At 32.9% G+C, this 7117-nt stretch overlaps 1 long non-coding RNA gene across 1 annotated transcript; it reads left to right on the top strand.

The window, feature by feature from the left end:
* The first annotated feature begins 757 nt into the window (after positions 1-757).
* Positions 758-2838, top strand: LOC120182984. The gene is made up of 4 exons (XR_005521895.1): positions 758-844; positions 1992-2081; positions 2157-2230; positions 2708-2838. It is a non-coding gene; the product is annotated as an uncharacterized LOC120182984 (long non-coding RNA).
* Positions 2839-7117: the final 4279 nt, after the last annotated feature.

The following is a 7117-nucleotide window of genomic DNA, read 5'->3' as shown; positions in this document are numbered from 1 at the left end:
TTATAAAAACGCCGCAACAGAGTTGTATATTTTTTTAAAAGAACAACCCGTATCCTCTCTCTCTCTTCTATCTCCCTTAAATTATTTGTTTGGTCGTCTGTTACTTCGTTTTCTCTAACATTCGGGGTTTTTTCAAAGCCGTAATAGTAATATAAATAATTAGAGACCAAAAATCACATCTCCTGAAATATCTCTCCAAATTCCACCAATAAATCAGGTAAAATGTAACTCTTACAAGTTAATCTGCTGCGAATCTCCTCCTAGCTTCGTTGCCTTTCTTTTTCTCGATCTGTGGTTTGTTGATTTCTATTTTTTCTCTCCATTTTTTCGTTCTTGGTGAAATTTTCGCGTATGAATTAGAAAGTTTGGAATTTTTACATATCATGTAATAGTAGGGTTTGTTTTTGTTTCTGGGACTGTTTTACATTTAGTCAAGAGCTATGTTTTTTTTTTCTCTCGAATTACTATTTCTAGGGTTATATTTATGAATATGGGTGGAATTTGAATTTGGGTTTTGTTTTAGTTGTTTGAAGTAAACTTGGGTTCTGCTGAAAAATTTAAGCTCTGAATTATCTGAGTTTTTGAGGTTTACTGTTGTGAATTGTAGAGCTAGAAAGGAATTATATGGCGTTGAATATTCGTGATCAACCCTGAATTGGCGATTTACCATGTCATTGAAGTGTTAGTTTCGGTAAATTGGCGATTTATTGTTTATATGCTTATCGGGAATCTTGGTTCTATTTGTTGACCCATCAATTAGGGTTTTTTCTAGGTTTGTGTTGCTCCAAAAACATTCAAATTAAAGTTCGGGGTTTATTCTTCTGCCTTGTTTATCAAAGAACAGGTACGTTTGTTAAATTAATCAAATATGCTGGTTTATGCTTGCTGCAGTGTAAAATACGATTAGATCATGAAAAAAGGTTCCCCTGAATCCTGAAAATAGAACATGTGAATTAAGTAGTACTTTTTACATATATGTGTTTGATCCCCTGCATCTCAAAAGGATTTAATATCTTCAGGTACCAAATATTATTCGATGTATTGGAGAAAAAAACTGCATTAACATCTCTGTACAGAAAGTTAAATGAATGAAGAGAAATGGATATTACCATATTTGTATAAAAGGATGCAACCTTCACTATTTTTTGTGCCTGAAAAATTAAAATGTAGGTGATATATGTTGATATCTTAAATCAAAAAACATGAATGTCTATAAGTTCTATATCCGTTTAAAAGTTTGCAAGTTGTTAGTTTTCAGTGAATTATACAATCAAAAGGTAACATTTATTGGTGTTTTCTATTAATGATGTAAAGCTGCATGTAACCTATAAGTTTGGTAGTTTTGAACTCTTGGGGGCCAGTCTTATTGCTTAATTCAATATCAATTGGGAAACATCTCTAGCGTAACTGTAATTTAGTGTGAAAGCTATTTGAAAATGTTCCCCTTAGTTATATGAAGTTAGTATGCAAAAAATCTCTAGCGTAAGATGTATTACTCATCCCCCCATTTGTCTAGTGAGAAAAGTGAGATGATTTTTGGCCATCTAGAATAGATTTCCCTTACATGTAAACATGCATTGTTGGTGGAACAAAGTTCTAAGCCCTCGATGAGAAGCTGCCTTCAAATTGCACCTCTTAGAGGTTTCCCTCAAGTTCTTCTTTACCCTAGTTTTGTCCTTTCTTCTTAACATACTTATACTCTATATATGGAGTTTCCCTGGTGCAGAATCCTTGATATTCTATGGTATTTGAAACATGTTTCCATTATTCTTGGTGCTTTTTCCACTAACGAATAGCAATATATACCAGTGATTACCAATGGGTCAACTTACACTAGCTAACCTATATGATTTCTTCTTTTTCTGTTGGTGGTCTTACTGCATTTTGAGGGTCAAAAATTAAATGTAGCTGACAAACACTCTCCGGCAAAGACATTGTTATATGCTGGTTTGAATTACCTTTAACACATCAACCATTCCTTTGTAATACAGATTTGTGAGGATATACCGCAAGTGCTGGATTCAGATGTGCCTGGGTTAGCTGAAAGGCCTATCAACATATTTCTTCCTCGGTTATTTCAGGTGAAATGCATATTTGTATTTTTAAATTGTCAGCATTTTAAAATTTTCTAACTATATTTGTTTTTCTATGAGCAGTTTTTTTCAGTCTCCCCATGCTTCATGGTTTGTTTGCCCTTGCTAATGACACTGCAGCAGAAGTGCGGAAATTGGTGAATAGTTTCTGCTTTTCTCTTTTATTCTTATTGTATTGATAATCTAATATTTTCCATGGAATACTCCACTGTAAATATTTCCTAATTTTCCTTATAATTTATTATTGAAGCCTATAAAAGCTGTTAATTGATTAAGTGTGTGGTATGCATTTCAAGTGTGTTAACACCACTTCACATTCCCATCATGTATGTAGGTCACAAGGGTTTAGGCAGGAACTTATAAAACCAATTGGTAATAGGTGAAGACACCCAAGTTTATTATAAGATCACAGAAAACTCGATGGATGTGGGATAACACCATTATCAATGTTTATATGCATTTGTATATTTGTTTCCTTTTAATATGGTATTAGTTTGAGGAAATTATCGTGTCAAAGTTGTTGCATTTTCTAGTTTACTACATGTGCAAGCCCTTAGATTGAGCACTAAAATTGTTAACAAATGTTTTCTCTCTCTTCCCCTTCATTTATGCAGACGCTTCTAAAAAGTTCAAGGTCATTCTGGCTTGGTGGCAAGATATGACAGAACAAAACTACAATAGTGTTGTAAAACCTGTTCCTTCTACTTCATCTTTCGTCCCAGCACAGAAGATAAGCACGGACATTTCCAGAGGTTATTTTCTGTCCCTCCTCAAGTTAATTCTTTTAACTAGTTTTCTTTTTCCTTTGTTCTACTATCGGTTGATGCATTTCAACAATGACTAGGAGTTCTATAACTTCTACTCTAAATTTTTCTCCTTTTCTCTCTTAGGTTGGTGTTTCTACCTAATAAATTTAAATTTGATATCTATTGTTGCTTTCCGTATTGTAGTTAAGTTCTCATGGGCAATCTGTTCGTAGTGAGTTGAAATCATTGTGGCATCATAATATAGATGATGTTGACAAAACAATGGATGAGATGAGAACTGAAATTTGCTAATTCTCAATTTTCATACTGTAGGTGGAAGGTCGTTATCTGTTTCAAGTGAAGCATTGAAGCGTGCAAGGAGTCTTCTTGGTGAATCGGAACAATGAAGACTAAATTCTAGTGAATAATATTTTTTTAATTGAAAGTGAAATAAACTAGACTAAATTTTAGAGAACAATGTCAAATTACATTACATTTAATTTTAATGTTTATAAATTTTAATTTATTTTGTTAAAATTTATGGTTGTTATTTATATAAAGTTACATGATATTAAATTTAGGTGATGTAGCATAAATGAAATATGAAAAATATCAATTAATCTTAGCTAAAGAATGGTAATTAACGGCGTTTGTATATAAAAACGCCGCTATAAATATGACTTTTTGCTGCGTTTGTATCTAAAAACACCGCTATAGATCTGACCTTTTGCGACATTTGTTCCAAAAATACCGCTATAGATCTCGATATTTTACGTAGTTTGTATAAAAAAAGCCGCTATAGATCTGACTTTTTGCGACGTGTTTAGAAAATTCCGCTATAGATCTCGACCTTTTGCGGTGTTTGTTTCAAAAACGCCGCTATAGATCTTGACTTTTTGCGGTGTTTTTATTTCACAAACATCACTAACATTAGCGGCGCTGGTATGGTCGGCACTTCTTGCGGCGTTTTTACTATCGCCGCGAGTGCTTTTAGCGGCGATTAAAAACGCCGCTATAGGACTAAAAAATGCTGCTAAAACTCCATTTTGTTGTAGTTAACAAACACAAGCAAGTTACATTCCTTAACGAACGAACACGAACAAGAAATTTTGTGTTCGTTTATATTCGTGTTCATTCATGTGTTCGGTTAAAGTTAAACGAAAAAACATGAACACACCCTCGTTCGTATTCGTTCGATTATTTTTGAAAGTTCGCATGGAGTTTTCTTTAAAATATGCCTAATCATCACTCTATTTATAATATAACAAGTGGTGTTTATGGCTTCTGCCTAAAAATATTTTAGCAAATTATTTTCACAAAGCATGGTTCTAACCATTTCCTCTAAAGTTTTATTTTTCCTCTAAATAACTCCATTTTGTTGAGGGGTTCTAAAGGATGAAAAACTATGGCCAATACCACAAGAGTTGCAAAAATATCAAAACCAAGATTTTGAAATTCGATTCCATGGTCACTCCTAACACTAGAAATTGAGTAACTTTTTTCATTTTTGATTATTTTTAAAAATGTGATGAATTTATCTAAAGCTTCACCCTTAGTAATTAAAAGAAACTCATGTGTATCTAGAGTAGCATATTGTTTCCCACCCAAGCTAATAGTCCTAATTAGCCCAAATAAATCCATGTGAATCAATTGCAATACTCTACTAGAGGAAACATCATTAATGGATTTGAAGGAACTCTTTTATGCTTCCCCTTAACACATGCATTACAAATTTTATCTAAATCAAATTTTAGCCTTGATAAACCTCTTACTAGATCGACTTTAACAAGTTTATCTATTATGCTCATGCTAATATGTCCAAGTTTTCTATGCCATAGCCATGAATCATTTTTCATCTTTAGCTACTATGCATACATTTTAGGAAACGATATCATTTAAATGCACCATGTAAATGTTTCATATTCTATGTCCAAAAACATAATCATGTTTGATACAATGACAACTATTTACAACCATTAGACTAAAAAATGACATTGTATCCTTTATCACATAATTGACTTATACAAAGTAGATTATGCTTCAAACCATTGTCATATAACATGTATTCAATTAAAATGGAAGAATTATTACCAATTGAATCAATTCCTTCTATTTGGCCTTTGAAGTTGTCACCAAAAATTACTACTCCACTTTTAGGTTTGAGCTCTTTGAAATGGTTCTTGTCATCGGTCATATGTCTTGAGCATCCACTATCAATGTACCATGAATTTGCGCTTACATTTTGGGCCTTATAGCAATGATCCTCCACCTAAAAACATAAATTAATTTTTAACTTTTGATACCCAAATTCTTTTGATTCTATAGACATTAGTTCCCAATAATATAGTCCCCTTAGGTATCCATTGTTCTATGAAATCATTGTCCTTAGTAGTAATGAGCCCTTTGGGGACCCATATACTCCTAACAACTTTTTTTTTGAGGTTCTTTGGGGACCTCTATGTTTGTATTGTCTAAAGTTATTTTTAACATAGTTGGATTTTGAATGTTAACCTTTTTGAAATCGATTTGATCCAACTTTGTTAAAAAAAGCTTTGAGATCATCAAGCTTTTTCGATGATCATCATGAACTTTAAAAATTAAGTTATGCAAATCTTGAATTTTCTTTTCAAAATCATCAAGTTTAACTTACATATCCTTCATCTTGCTTTCAAGTTCATCATTAGTCTTAGATAAGAGATCATTTTTATTTTTCATTTTTGAAATATTTTTATTATTCTTTGAAAGCATGATCTCAAATTCTAAGGCCAATTCATCATAAGACTCTTGTAGTTCATCAAAAGAATATTCATTTAAATTGGATGAACTAGAGGTTACGTTAGTTTCTCCCTCGATAACCATAAAACACAATTTGGCTACTTTTGGAAAACATTTCCATATCTTCATCTTTTTTCTCACTAGAATCACTCTCTTCCTTGGTGGACTTGAGAGCAATCCCAACAGTTTTCTTCTCCACCTTCTTCTCTTCTTCCTCCTTCTTCTTTTGAAATCTCACCCCGTGAGTGAATAATGATCCGATGAGCTCATCAAGGGTGTACAACTCTAAATCTTTGTTTTCTTTAATAGTGCTTTCTTTGCCTTCCCATGATGAAGGTAATGAGGTAAACATCTTTCTTACAACCTCTTAATTGGGAGAGACCTTCCCAAAGTTTCTCAAGTCGTTGATGATGGTGGTAAAACGATCTAACATCGTTTTGATGTCTTCATGTGACTACATTTTGAAATTCTCATAATTAAGTGTGAAATTCAAATTTTGATTTCTTCACTTGAGTTGTACCCTCATGTGTGACTTCAAGCTTGTCTCAAATCCCTTTTGCATTTGAGCAAGAAGACACCTTATTATATTCATCAAGGCCTAATGCACAAAATATGATATGCATGGCCTTGGCATTGAGCTGAACAAGTTTTTGATCTTCATCGGTCCATTTCAACTTGATCTTCGGTATAACAAGCCCTCCTTGCTTCTTGGAAGGAATTGGTGCTCCGTCGGTGATGACATCCTACACCGAATAATCGGTGGCTTGGATGAATATCATCATTATGTTCTTCCAATAAGAATAATTTGCACCATTAAAATATAGATGCTTTGAGATGAATTGAGGCTCACCAAAAATATCAAGAACAAATGGTGTAACCATTGAAGGGGAAATGATTGACTTCTTCCAATGATCTTTTTAAAAGAATGTTAAGCCTTCAAATAAGATTAGCTCTGATACCAATTGTTAAGTCAATCAAACCAATGAAATAGCCAAGATGAGATGAATTGACAATTAAAAAATTGATAGAAGTTTTTTGCAAGAAATTGAAAAATTTTAACACTAGCAATTTTAGAGTGATTCACCTTCTTCAATGGAGTCTACATCCACTACCTTAGCCTCAACACTAAGGATTTCAACAAATTCATTAATTTCTTCAAACCTTTTAGGACAAGGTATAACCTTACAACACTTAGACTTATACCCCAAAGTCTCAAGTGTATAACCCTTCCTGAGAAGAAATTACAAATAACAAACTTAGAAAAACTCACTATGATTGTGTTTGCACAATTCAAGAACAAAGAAAAACACTTAACAAATGAAACAAATGAGTACAAAAGTGTTCTTTGAAAGCAAAATGCATAGTGAAGAATGTTGACTTAATTTTGGCTCAATGTGATTGCTTTGGCTTTACCTATGATCCTTTGTCTTCACATATGACTTGGAATCTTATTTTTATACTCTTAATTCAATTCTATCCATTTGGGTTGTTGTGGGAGTTAAT

The sequence above is a fragment of the Hibiscus syriacus genome, unplaced genomic scaffold (assembly GCF_006381635.1).
Source record: "Hibiscus syriacus cultivar Baekdansim isolate YM2019G1 unplaced genomic scaffold, ASM638163v2 tig00112738_pilon, whole genome shotgun sequence".
Taxonomy (NCBI): domain Eukaryota; kingdom Viridiplantae; phylum Streptophyta; class Magnoliopsida; order Malvales; family Malvaceae; genus Hibiscus; species Hibiscus syriacus.
This window is presented reverse-complemented; position numbering and strand designations above follow the sequence as displayed.